Below are 14773 nucleotides of genomic sequence, written 5' to 3'. Positions count from 1 at the left end.
CAGGTCGAGAGTTTCAAGTTCCTTGGTGTCCACATCACCAACAAACTATCATGGTTCAAACACACCAAGACAGTCGTGAAGAGGGCACGACAACGCATTTTCCACCTCAGGAGACTGAAAAGATTTGGCATTGGTCCCAAGATCCTCAAAAAGTTCTACAGCTGCACCATCGAGAGCTTCCTGACCAGTTGCATCACCGCCTGGTATGGCAACTGCTCGGCATCCGACCGTAAGGCGCTACAGAGGGTAGTGCGTACGGCCCAGTACATCACTGGAGCCAAGCTTCCTGCCATCCAGGACCTATATACTTGGAGGTGTAAGAGGGAGGCCCAAAAAATTGACAAAGACTTCAGTCACCCAAGTCATAGACTGTTCTCTCTGCTACCGCACAGCAAGCGGTACCAGAGTGCCAAGTCTAGGTCCAAAAGGCTCCTTAACAGCTTCTATCCCCAATTCATAAGACTGCTGAACAATTAATCAAATGGCCACCCGGACTATTTACATTGACACCTCCCCCCTTTGTTTTTACACTGGTAATAGGAATCTGGATCGGTTTCCTTTTCTTTTTACCTTACTTTTGTTATTATTATTATTTTTTAAAGTTTTCTTTTTACATTTCGTAAAATGTTATAATTACAAAAACATTTCATTTTAATTTCAATTTAGTAACATACTGTATCATTCAAATAAATATTATTATTTGTCTAATCATATTTTGCCAGCTAACTGGGTGGCAGGCTGCAATCAGTAGCTGTAATTAAGTACAGCAGCCACCAACCATCTAACGTTAATGCCTCGGATAATGAGGTTAGAAGAACAGCTGAATGGTCGGTAGCAAGCTGGCTCAATTACAGGTACTCTTAAGCGTGAAATAACATTGGAAACAACTAACCACAGTTGCTAAAAGTTACCAGTAGCTACCCGCTAGCTAGCTAGCTTTGTTGGTCCAAGTGGTGGGTTAGCTAGCACTCGTGCTTCGCCGGGGTCCACCGAATAGAATACTTACCTACAATAATTACCTACAATAACCTACAATAACTACCTAAGTAAACTAACTATAATACCTGACTACAATACCTACATACAATCTAAATACATGGTTTAAGCTTTACTCAACAACATATAAGAAGCCAGCTTATCTCCTGCTAGAGAAAACACAACCTCTCCCGACAACCTCGAGGCAAGAGACCTTTCTCTCTTTCTCGTCATCTTTCAACTTCTTATTCAGTTCCTTATTTTTCTCTTTTTCCTCCATCTTTAAAAATGTGACTTTCTGCTTGAGGTTCATGGCCAGAAAGCCCACTCTTCCCAGGATGGTCTCTGCTCTCTCTGATGAAACCGTCCCATTGGAGCTCTTGGAATGGGCACGGTCCGCCTCACGCTTCAAACCCTCCCTAGGGCTCACCTCCTCCTTGACGCTCCTCTCTTCACTCTCAATGTCAATGCCTGTCCAATAATCCTAACAGGAAGACATTGACTCTAGATGTAATATTGTTCCAATGTGGCACATTCAATACACATTTGAGTGATCAACATACATTGAAGGCCTCATGGGGCACACAATTTAGAGGACAGTAATTGAGGTAACTTGTTTATTTGTATCCCAAACCGATTTTGTAATAACCATAGATGTTCTTCCTGGGTCCACACCAAACGTAATACAAATGTTAACCCTAGTAAGGGGTGATGTTTTATACTATGAGCATAGAGTAGCAGGGTTGGGGTCAATTCAATTTCAATTCCAGTCAATTCAGGAAGTACTTAATTCAATGCTTTGAATTGAAATGGAACAGACCCCCAACCCTGTAGAGTAGAAGTGTAAAATAGGACACCTACCTTTGCCTCTTTCAGCGTCCAGGGCCTGGGTTCTTCATCCTCTGACCTGCATATGGAGGCTCTCACTCTAACAGGCGTCTTAGTGGCCATGCAGAGCAGAGGGGTTGCCAGAGTTAAGTTAGCATCTGGGACCAGCTGGTGAGCATGAGGGCAGCGATCCACCTCTTCACTAGTGCCCTTCCCTTTCTGCTCTGGCTGCTTGTGGTCCTTGTCATGGATTCATGCCAGGCTTGGAGGAAGTGCTAGGACAGGGCTTTTATCACTCATCAGTTCCCTTCTCTTGACAGTGGATGCAACTGCACTTGCCTCTGTGTTAACTAAGCACTCTGTGGTGTCCTCAACTGTCTCCTCTGGCTGCTTGTGGTCATTGTTGTTGTGAATGCATTGCAGACCTGGAGGACTTTTATCATCCCAGGTGTAAATGGCAACAGTTGCCTCTGTGTCGACTGAGCACTTTGTAGTGCACTCAACGGTCTTCCATAGCTGTTTGTGGTCAATGTTGTGGGTGCAGGTCAGGATTAGAGGCAGTGTTGCAGGTGCAGGAGGACTTTTATCAGCCAAACACTCCTCTGTGTGGACAGTGGACACAGAAACGGCTGCTTCCCTGGCAACTGGACACTTGTTGGTGTCCTCTACTGCCTTTCCTAGGCAGAGTGTGGACAGTGGAGACGGAAACGGCCGCTTCCCTGGACACTTGACTCTTGGTGGTGTCCTCTACTGCCTCCTCTGGCTGCTTGTGGTCATTGTCTAGAATGTGTGGCAACTTTGAAGGCAGCATTGGAGCCGGGCTTTTATCACCCAACAGGTACTCTCCCTGGACAATGGATGTGCCTTAAGTGATCGCTGTGGTAACGGAGGACTCGGTGTCATCCTCTTTTGTCTCCTCTGTCAGTTTGTGGTCAGAGTCTCGGATACATGGCGAGCTTGGAGGCAGTGCTGCAGGGTCAGGAGGGCTTTGATCAGCTGCCATGTCCTCTTTTAGGTGAGTGGACACATCATTGTTTGTTTCACTGATAACTGGACACTTTGTTTCACTGGACAACTGGTGTCCTCTACTGCCTCCTCTGGCAGTTTGTAGTCAACTTCAAAGACAAGTGGCAGACTTGGAGGCAGCATTGGGACAGGGCATTTAGCTGCTGATCTGTACACTCCAAAATCAACAGTAGCTGTGCCTGCAGTGGTCTCTGTAGCAACTGAGACCTCATAGGTATCCTCTAATGTCTGCTCTGGTGGCATGAAGTCATCGTCAAAGACTGTTGGCAGGCAAGGAGGCAGCACTGAAGGAAGACTTCTAGCTGCCCATCGATTCTCTCCCTTGAAAGTGGCTGTGGTAGCAGTGGCCTCTGTGGCAACTGGGCACTCTGTGGCTGAAACAGCAGGCTGGGAGGTTTCGAGGAAATTGAATGAATTGCCAATGAACCGCTGAGCCAGGGGTGGGAGGGAGTAAGGATAGAATCTGTCCTCTTCCTCGACATTAGATATTACCACTGGAGCAACTGAGACCTCAGTGGAGCCCTCTACTGCCTGATGTGGCTGCATGGAGTCTTCATCAAAGAAGTGTGGCAGGTATCGATGCAGCATTGAGGAAAGATGTATATCTGTCCATAGGTCCTCTCGTATACCTGTAGATACATCTGCAGTGGCCTCTGTGGCAACTGGGCATTCAGCAGACTGGCAGGTTTCAGGGACAAAGTATGAAAGTACAATGAACCGCTGTGCATCCTGAGCGCGTATGGCCAATGGAGAGGGGGGATGCAACATGGTTGGTATAGGCCTCTGATTGGTGAAAGCCAGTGGTGGGAGGGAGTCAATACAGGGAGCCATGAACTCAGTGAGAGGACAGTTGCTCACATCTCTCACATTCTGCGTGAGAAAAGAAACAGACATGATGAAAGTGATCACATTCAGTACATACATACATACTGTATGAGTCAGCACTATTTACTTATACAGTGGGGAGAACAAGTATTTGACACACTGCCGATTTTGCAGGTTTTCCTACTTACAAAGCATGTAGAGGTCTGTAATTTTTATCATAGGTACACTTCAACTGCGAGAGACGGAATCTAAAACAAAAATCCAGAAAATCACATCGTATGATTTTTAAGTAATTAATTTGCATTTTATTGCATGACATAAGTATTTGATACATCAGAAAAGCATAACTTAATATTTGGTACAGAAACCTTTGTTTGCAATTACAGAGATAATACATTTCCTGTAGGTCTTGACCAGGTTTGCACACACTGCAGCAGATATTTTGGTCCACTCCTCCATACAGACCTTCTCCAGATTCTTCAGGTTTCGGGGCTGTCGCTGGGCAATACGGACTTTCAGCTCCCTCCAAAGATTTTCTATTGGGTTCAGGTCTGGAGACTGGCTAGGCCACTCCAGGACCTTGAGATGCTTCTTACGGAGCCACTCCTTAGTTGCGCTGGCTGTGTGTTTCGGGTCGTTGTCATGCTGGAAGACCCAGCCACGACCCATCTTCAATGCTCTTACTGAGGGAAGGAGGTTGTTGGCCAAGATCTCGCGATACATGGCCCCATCCATCCTTCAATACGGTGCAGTCGTCCTGTCCCCTTTGCAGAAAAGCATCCCCAGAGAATGATGTTTCCACCTCCATGATTCACGGCTGGGATGGTGTTCTTGCGGTTGTACTCATCCTTCTTCTTCCTCCAAACATGGCGAGTGGAGTTTAGAGCAAAAAGCTCTATTTTTGTCTCATCAGACCACATGACCTTCTCCCATTCCTCCTCTGGATCATCCAGATGGTCATTGGCAAACTTCAGACGGGCCTGGACATGCGCTGGCTTGAGCAGGGGGACCTTGCGTGCGCTGCAGGATTTTAATCCATGACGTCGTAGTGTGTTACTAATGGTTTTCTTTGAGATTGTGGTCCCAGCTCTCTTCAGGTCATTGAACAAGTTCCTGCCGTGTAGTTCTGGGCTGATCCCTCACCTTCCTCATGATCATTGATGCCCCACGAGGTGAGATCTTGCATGGAGCCCCAGACCGAGGGTGATTGACCTTCATCTTGAACTTCTTCCATTTTCTAATAATTGCGCCAACAGTTGTTGCCTTCTCACCAAGCTGCTTGCCTATTGTCCTGTAGCCCATCCCAGCCTTGTGCAGGTCTACAATTGTATCCCTGATGTCCTTACACAGCTCTCTGGTCTTGGCCATTGTGGAGAGGTTGGAGTCTGTTTGATTGAGTGTGTGGACAGGTATCTTTTATACAGGTAACGAGTTCAAATAGGTGCAGTTAATAAAGGTAATGAGTGGAGAACAGGGGGGCTTCTTAAAGAAAAACTAACAGGTCTGTGAGAGCCGGAATTCTTACTGGTTGGTAGGTGATCAAATACTTATGTCATGCAATAAAATGCAAATTAATTACTTACAATTCATACAATGTGATTTTCTGGATTTTTGTTTTAGATTCCGTCTCTCACAGTTGAAGTGTACCTATGATAAAAATTACAGACCTCAACATGCTTTGTAAGTAGGAAAACCTGCAAAATCGGCAGTGTATCAAATACTTGTTCTCCCCACTGTACATCACATATATATATATATATATATATATATATATATATATATATAGTGTCCTCTAAGATGCTCTGCACCAGTCTGTCCCAACCCTCGGTCCCCTAGCCAATGGGCCAGCTAAGTGTAAAAATACATGCCCCACACCCAGCATAACATTTGACATTTTAGCCATTTATCAGACGCTTTTATCCAGAACGACTTATAGTTAGTTAGTGCATTCAACTTAAGGTAGCTAGGTGAGACAACCACATAATCCTGATATGAGCGTCTATGATAGAACGGTTGTTTATTTTTTATGACAAGACAACCATAAGAACTGAGGACATAAATTCACTGAAACAGACAGACACGATACAACACATTTAGACAAGAACAGTTATAAGCATTGCCATGGTGTAGCCTAATACAAAAAGAAATAAGGACAAAATATTGTTAGCTTACATTCCATGGCATATGGAACATTTTGCCCTTACAATAACTTATACTTGCTTTAATTAATATTGTTAAACAGAACTTTAGTCGACTTTGTCAAAGTTGGTCTTGTTACCTCCTCAATCAGTCTTGGCATTTTCCTCGTCTTGAACCAAATCCTCTTCATCTTCTTCTCCTGATCCTTCTGGATCTGCAAAACCAGAGCCAACCTGGCTCTCAGCTCCATCACGTAGTCTGTCTAGATCGCCCTTTCCTCCAACCGACACTCACCCCTCCTGTGTGTCAGCGTTGAACCCTCCATGTCTTCCTCTTAGCTAACAATAACTCTGGAAAATACACAACGTTGTAGTAAGTGGGTGTTGCTAACCAAATAATAATGCATCTCTTTACAATGTGCACACGTTTTCTTCCCAGCTACTTACAATTAAGCAAGTGAGAATCCTGATCCAGATATGTTTAGGCAATAGGCCCATCTGAATTACTAGTAAAAAGTTGGCTACTGGAAAAGCGACCAAGTTCAAATGAATCGATTTTGGCTGTTCTTATCATTTCGTGAACAATATCCTTCATGACATCATCATTGTGATCGAAGGCGTTGCCATGGCAGATGAAAAAGCACAACACAGACTTTAAAAAGCAAACTTCAGGCTCTTTCTGTACCTTACTATTGAGCCTTATTCAACCCCTCATGTAGCTCTATTCCATATTGGGCCTGGTTCTCACAAACCACACTAATCACTTCCATCATATCATTGAAAACACTGTGTTTTGGGTAGAAAATGACTCTATATCCATGCAGGACCTAACTTGTACAGTTTCATCTATTTTAAAAACCAAGGAGGTAAAAACGCCAGTCTTCTCTTTGAGTGCCCTTGAGTGCACCTCAATTTAAAGAGGTCTATCAATTCAACCATTTGAAATGGATGTCCATTCAATTAAGAACATATTATTCTTATTAGAAATGAATCAGCTACAAATTAGGTAGGCATACTTGTTTTTTTACACAACCTACTCTTTTGGTACATATTTATTGAGATAATTGATTACAACATATGTTGGTGATTAACACAGAGAGAGGTTTTTTTTCAGTCATCAATAGAATGCATTAGCCATTAGGCTGGCTCACTACAATTGTAACATGACATCTCAGATGTCAGGATGAAGCATTTTCTCACAAAAAGAGGACTCAAGCAAACTATCTATCTTCAACAGTTTCACTAGTCATGTTAGGTCTACTTAAAATGTCACATTCATACACAAGTAATTTGAAAATAAGTTATACTACTGAAACACATTCACAATAAGTTATATTAAAACCTACCTCTGAAGTAAGCAGTGTGTTCTCTCACTAATGAAATAGGACATTAATAATTTGTCAGTGGTTAGTTGAATCAGTCTCTTTGCACTGTTCAGTTTGTCTGTGCAACAGGTAACCTTCCAGAATCGGAATCTTGTGATGTCACAATGGAGTCCCCATTGCCATGGTTACCCACAGCAGCTTTCATGTGTTATCAAATGCTGGCACAATTTCGTTTATTTATTTGAGATTTTTTGTACCTATGCAGCACAGTCATACCTAATATATACAATGAATCCATATAACCTAATTTTTTATTAAAATAAAATGCTGTAACTCATATAAAATGGTTGACCATTCAAACTACATGTGTTTTGCCTAATTAAAAGTCAATATGTTTTAGATATCATAAATAGCAGCCAGGCTTACTTAGGTTGTTTGTTCGATCTCAGCCTACCAATAATGTCAATATTCATCATCATCATCATCATCATCATCATCAATGAAATACATAGGCGACCTTACTACAGTAAAACAAGTCTTCCATAGTCTATGTCACCTCAGTAACAAAGTTCCAAAAAAGAAATGAGGGTTCAAGAAAACATCTCTCTTCAATGGCCTCAGCTATTAGCCATATGATCAACAAGGTCAAATGCAGCACTAAAATCAAGAAGCAGCTCATCCACAAGTTTATCTTGGTCAAGTGACCTGAGCCATTGATCGATTAAATCAACCAGAGCTGTTGCAGTTGAGTGATCCTTACGGTATCTTTACGGTACGCATGCTCATAGAGGGATAAAATTAGCTGGATGTGTAATTATATAGGCCCAAAAAATTTAATTGAAGAGTAGGTGTCATTGATGTTTAGCATTTAAGTTTAATAAATAATTAAATAAAGAAATCAATATCAGCTGACTATAGAACAGTATTGTTTAAAATTATGTTTGAACATTTTCTTATCCATGTCTTTCCAGTTGATATAACCAAACAGACAACCTTTGTTGCTCAAGAGCGTCACACATTCCTCCATTCATTCTCTATCATATTCCCCTCCATCATATTCCTCTCTCATATTCCATCCATCATATTCCCTCTATCATATTTCCTCTATTATATTCCCTCCATCATATTCCTCTATCATATTCCACTCCATCATAATACTCGCTATCATATTCCCTCTATCATATTCCTCTTTATTTTTACAGGGAATCCCAATTGAGACCAGTGTCTCTTTTTCAATGGTGCCCTGTGTTATATCAATTAACAATCCAAACAGCTTAAACAGATAAAATTACATACAGAGCAGAAAATATATAGAGCAAAATTATTAGACTTGAACACATACATTTCACAATGAACAGGTCTTGTATTTAATCAGTTGAGCTGACAACCATTTTGCACTGTTTCTCTAGGGCTTTAGTCATCAATCTAGCAAGAGGGAAATATTTTATTAATGTAGTGGTGTCCCTCCCCTCAGGAAGCTATGACCTTTAGCTTTCACCTGGAATTGTTCATTTATGTCTGAGAAAAAAAACACTTTTCAAACCATATGATCTAGTACACAAGAAAAGTATAATACAACATTCTTTACTACTTTGCCAAACATGTCATGACATTAGTGAGAGTCAAAATCTGTAAAATTTGTGAAAGTCTAAATTAACATTGGGGCAATTTGACCAGTGTACATCACTCCTATAGACAATGAGAGATGGGCTATGTAAAGGTCTCGATTTTGTCGTTCTGAACAAATGTTTGACTTCCACACAAAATTACTTCTAGACTTATTTTAGGTTTAAGGAAGTGTGTAGGTCGCATTCTTTATAGTAGAGCTATGAAAGTTATGTATTTAGCTCTGCCTGCTCGAGACAAATTCAGTGATTGCTTTGCCATGTCTGTGCCGTGAAGCAGTCAAGGATGGATAAATGTTTTTCCTGGAACGCCCCTTTGACTTAACGTTGCAGTTAAGTGATAAATGGATGTATTGATGCATCCGAACACCAGAGGGAGACAAATACAAGTTTATTCGACAGAGAACGTTTACGTGGTTCTAGGAATGTCTGGATGGATGTCTTCTGAAATATAAAACGGTGGGAAATCAATCAAATAAGTAATGTAAACATTTACATATTTTTTAAAGAAATTCTAGCGCCCGATTCCGGGGACTGTCAGCCTAAGAGATTTTAAGTCTTAAAGTGATCTAATGAAACAAATCCTCTCTGTCACATTCCTCTCAATATATTCCCTCTATCATATTCCCCTCTATCCTAATCCCTCTATCATATTCCTCTCCACCCACTCCTCCTCCTTCCTCCTCTCCCTAATCTCAGTGCAGCCCCTCTCCATCCATTAGAGCAGGAAGTCTCTGGGCTCAGTGAGGTCCAGCTCAGACTGAAGAGAGGCCGTTTTAACTGTCTTCTCCTTTAGCTGTTCTTCCAGCCTGGCAAGTACTATCTCCTTGTCAACCAAGCAACCTGATCTGGACTTTGAGATGATCTGACGTCTCGTTTGCTTGAGACATTTCTCTTTGCTGCTCATCTCTTGAGTATTCCAGCACACGAATATCCTTCTTGAAGTAGCATAAATCTGAGGCTACCTCTTTTTTCAGATCCTCATGTGCTTCTCTTATAGGTTTGAATATGTGTCCTCTGTCGTCTCACCCATCTCTGCAGATCACAGAGATCAGCTTACTGTCCGTCTCACAGAACAGCTTCAGAGGCTCTCCATGTTCACGACATTCATCTCTCTACTGTTTCCTCTCTCGGCTGTAGCTCTCTGTCTTTTAGCATTTTCCTCCAGTTTCAGCTGGTAGGCCACGTTCCTGATCAGTCTGTTGACATGGAAGATTCTGTGTCTGACCAGAGAGCCCTTCCCACTTGACAGAGTTGGTGTCCAGCATTCAGGCTGTCTTGGAGGCATCTCTTGCAGAAGGTGTGCTGATAGCTTAGAGACACAGGCTCAGTGTAGATGTCTGTGCAGATGGAACAGCACAGGTGGTCTGCCAGGTCAGAGGAAGCTGTGGCCATAATGACTGTGCTCGTGCTCAGTGTGTGAGAGACAAAGAGGCAGTGTCCAAATACCCATATTAGAGTAATAAATAGAATGTAAAAACATTTAGCTTTATAGTATGTGAAATTTAGAAACTATGCCGCGTTCACATTCTAGTCGGACCTATGAAACTCTGAAATGTCCGACTTGCTGTTCTTAGAATGCGACACGTGTATAACTACAAACAGTAAGCAAGTCTGACATTTCCGGGGTTCAAAGTTCCGACTAGCATGTGAATGCGGCAATAGTACTCAGAATTTGTCATCTAATGCGCGATTGCATTGACTCCCGTCATTCGTTCATTTCGGTACAGCGCGTCAATTTATCTGACTATCAGCTGTTGCCAAACAAGTGAGTCAGAAAAGAAGAGTGAATTCTACTAGATCAAAGGCGAAATTAGTATGCAGTTTAAGTATGTATTACGCTAGAATGGATATTTAGACACAGCCAGTAACAGGTCTGTCTTGGAAAATACATGTATGTTCTTGAAGTACACAGTCAAATTAACATTAGCTTTAAAGCCCTCATGAAGAATACTTGCAGACATCTTGTAAAGGTAGAGGCATGTGACTATCATAAAGCAAGACAGACTAAAGTAATAGTAACATCTTTCAGTGTGGGTGTGGGGAAAAAGCTAAAACACAAGTGAATAAAGGATGGGTTTTATTATCCATACAGTATAAATAGGAAATGTCTAATAAACAAATGATTCCAACTAATTCTTTGGATTGGAGATGACTGCTTTAGACTGTTGATATGCATGCACACATTGAGGTCAGCAAGCACCAAATAAGTGTCCAGCATGCTCTAGTGCAGGGATGTCAATTATACGGCCCGCGGGCCAGAACCGGCCCGCCAGATGGTTCAATCCGGCCCGTGAGACGACGTCCACTTTTTTTTTTTTAAAGGAACAGATATTCCAAATTTGTCCAGCAGAGGTGTCACTGAAATAACGAGAGATCCTGAAATAAACAGCACGTGACAGCAACGCGCCCAGAATGCGCCATCTGCCGATCTTGCCTTATCTTTATTAAGCTCTTGTTGTCAAAATTACCCACATTACCAAAATGTCTTTATCAAAAAGGAGAAAAGTTGACACAGAGTGCAGAGTTTTCCAAGAAAAAGGGACTGATTCATATTTATTCACAGAAGTGAATGGGAAATCTGTGTGCTTGGTGTGTAATCAGCAAGTTTCATTGCTCAAGGAATATAATATTCGGCGCCACAATGAGACTCATCATGGTGAAAAATACAACCATTTGCGAGGACAACTGAGAATAGAGAAGATAATTTAATTGTTAGTGGGTCTGAAGAAACAGCAGTCTGTTTTTACCCGTAGCCGAGAGGTCATTGATGCAGCGGTGAAAGCTAGCTACCTTATTGCTAATGAGATAGCGTTAGGATCCAAGCCATTTTCTGAGGGTGAGTTCGTGAAAACATGCATGCTAAAGGCTGCAGAAATCGTGTGCCCCGAAAAGCGACAGGCCTTTGCCAACATTAGCCTAACGAGAAACACTGTCGCAGATAGAATTTCAGATCTCTCGGCAGACTTGAAGAGCCAAATGAATCACAAAGTCAAGTTATTTGTTGCATTTTCGGTTGCAATTGATGAGAGCACTGATATTACAGATGTTGCTCAACTGGCCATATTCATTCGTGGTGTTGATGCGACTTTGACAGTCACCGAGGAGTTCCTTGGGTTGGTACCTATGACGGATACTACAACAGCGGATGAAATTATGACCTCTCTCGTTGGAGCGCTGGACAGAGTCGGAGTGGACTGGTCCCGTGCCGTCAGCCTACAGATGGTGCGCCATCAATGATTGGGAGAAAAGCAGGCGTTGTGACAAAATTCAGAGATTAAGTACAGGCCGCAAATGGAGGACAAGAGTTTTGGACATTTCACTGTATTTTGCACCAGGAAGCATTGTGTTGCAAATCATTAAAAATGGATCATGTCATGGAGGTGGTTGTCCGCACTGTTAATTTCATCCGAGCAAGTGGTTTGAATCACCATCAGTTTGATAGTCTTCTCAGTGATAAAGACATTACGCATGGCTTGCCATACCACACTGAAGTACGGTGGTTAAGCCGAGGTGCCGTGCTGAAGCGTTTCTTTGAGCTACGAAAGCAAATTGAACAGTTCATGGAGAAAAAAGGCATACCAGTGAAGGAACTTAAATGCCCAGAATGGGTGCAGGATCTTGCCTTTCTGGTGGATATTACAGAGCACCTGAATAATCTTAACAAAATGTTGCAGGGCCGCAAAAAAGTTGTCACTCAGTATTATGACAGCATACGCGCATTCAAGTTGAAACTGTCACTCTGGGAGACACAACTATCTAGCGGTGACACCGCTCATTTCCCTTGTCTAAGAGATGTGCGTGCAACCGGACTTAATGCTGATATGGCTCAATACAAAGACAAGATTACAGGATTGCTGCGGGAGTTTGAGCAACGGTTTCAGGTCTTCGGTGAACTTGAGACAGAATTTGCCGTTTTATGCTCGCCATTCACAGTCAAGGCTTCTGATCTGCCCGCTGACATCCAACTCGAAATAATTGACTTGCAGTGTGATTCAGGTATGAAGGACAAATTTGCCTCTGTGGGCTTGGACACATTTTATCAGTATCTCTTGCCAGGGTGCCCCAAATTAACAGCCCTGGCTGCAAAGGTTTTATGCCTGTTTGGGACTACCTATCTTTGTGAACAGGTTTTCTCTGTAATGAACATTAATAAAACAAAGCTGCGCTCATGGCTAACACACAAGCACTTAAATGACATTATGAAATTGGCTGCTACTCAGGATTTGACACCTGATATTGATGCTATCGTGAAGGCTAAAAGATGCCAAGTTTCAGGAGCAGCCGGTAGGCCGCAGTGAGAGAAAGAGAGGGGAGGGGGTTAAACAGCGAGTAGGTCAAGTCTAATTGTAAGACTTGTAATGCTCTTTAAGATACTTTTTCCACTCTGAAGAATACAGTTCTGTGAAAAAATAACATTTACTGTGGTAATGTAATATTTAAAGACCATGAACATTGTGATAACGTTCTTCATTGCTCCGACTTTAGTTTGTACATAGTGTGGTGAGTCAGTTCAGGTGGTCAGAATGTATACTGTACATTAAAATAAGTTAAGTTAATAAGTTAATAAAACAAGTTGTTTTAATCAAAGTGAAATGCAATTTTTTCAGTTCCATAGGCCTATCTGTGAATAAATGTTTTGTGCCTTTGTAGATCCACTGTGATCTGTGAGTTATAATGCACATATGTAGGCTAAATGATAAATTAAGGCATAATATTGAAAAACAAAGGTAAAGATTTGTTGACGTTATTTATAGGTTATTTTGCTATTATTTTTGACTGGCCCGGCCCACTTGAGATCAGATTGAGCTGTATGTGGCCCCTGAAACAAAATGAGTTTGACACCCCTGCTCTAGTGGTTATTACAAGTAACTACATATATCACACAACAACAGCTAACATAGTGTCTCACTCCCTCTCCTCCTCTCCTCCTCTCACTCTTGTCTCCTCTGGTCTTCCTCTATACCTATCCTCTCCTCCTCGCCCTCTCAGTGGAGTGGCTCCAGCTGGATAGAGTGACGGCGAGGTGACCTGCCTCTCTCACTGGAGGGCGGGAGAGGGGGAACAAAGAGGAGGAGGAGGAGGTGGAGAGACAGAGAGTAGGAATGGAAGAGGAGGTGGAGAGGGGTAGAGGAGGCAGAAAGCCTGGTCTAAGTATTGCTTTAAAGGGAAGAGAGGGGGAGGAGGAGAGAGCGCGAGAGATGGGGGAGTGGGAGAAAGAGGGAAGGTGGGGGAGGAGGGGGAGGAGGGGGAGGAGGTGGAGGGCAGCTGTGTCCGACACACCATACTTACATCTGCAACAGGTAGGCCAGGGGGCGGGACCTGTAGGTGAGACTCATAACATGATAAGGGGGGCAGGTGAAGAAGGGGTGGAGCTGGAGTCAAGGAGGGGAGGGTGTTCCTACGAGCCCCCTGCCAGCGAGACCAGCAAATCCAATGAGATTAGATCCCTCTCTACAATGTAAAGCAGTTTGAGTACTGGGGGGTTCTCTGTATAAATCCAAGGTGGAACCTCCAGGGGCTAGCCTTTTCTCAGCGGAGAGTCTGCTCTGGGCTGCCTGCAAAAGGTGCTCCTCTGTGGGAAAGAGGAGAGAACAAGAGCCACCAGAAGAGATCTCCTTATGGTAGTGATGGACAGATCAACTCTCCTTGTCATCTTCCACCTCTTCCTCTTCCTCTTGCTCGGCCTTCTCCCTCCTTTCCTTCTTACAGTCATGATGGAGAGAACCCTTTTCTCCCTTTCCTCCTTCCTCTCCTCCCTCTTTCTCTTCCTCTACCTTCCTCTCCCTCCTTCCCTCTTGGTAAACCTTGTTTAGTTGAGCCAGATTGTGGATAGCTAGCCATCGTTTAGACCACTGTCGCTGTCTGGGTGGGGGGATACAGGACTGGTCCACTGGACTCAGCTCACATGGGGAGAACCTGCTGCTGCTGCCACTCCCCCTCTTACCTGGGATGAGATCACGTTTGGAGGAAACCTGGCACCATCCCTACGGTGAAGCATGGTGGTGGCAGAATCATGCTCCGGGGAGGA

This window comes from Coregonus lavaretus, assembly GCF_964263955.1.
Source record: "Coregonus lavaretus genome assembly, chromosome: 38".
Taxonomy (NCBI): Eukaryota; Metazoa; Chordata; class Actinopteri; order Salmoniformes; family Salmonidae; genus Coregonus; species Coregonus lavaretus.
This window is presented reverse-complemented; position numbering follows the sequence as displayed.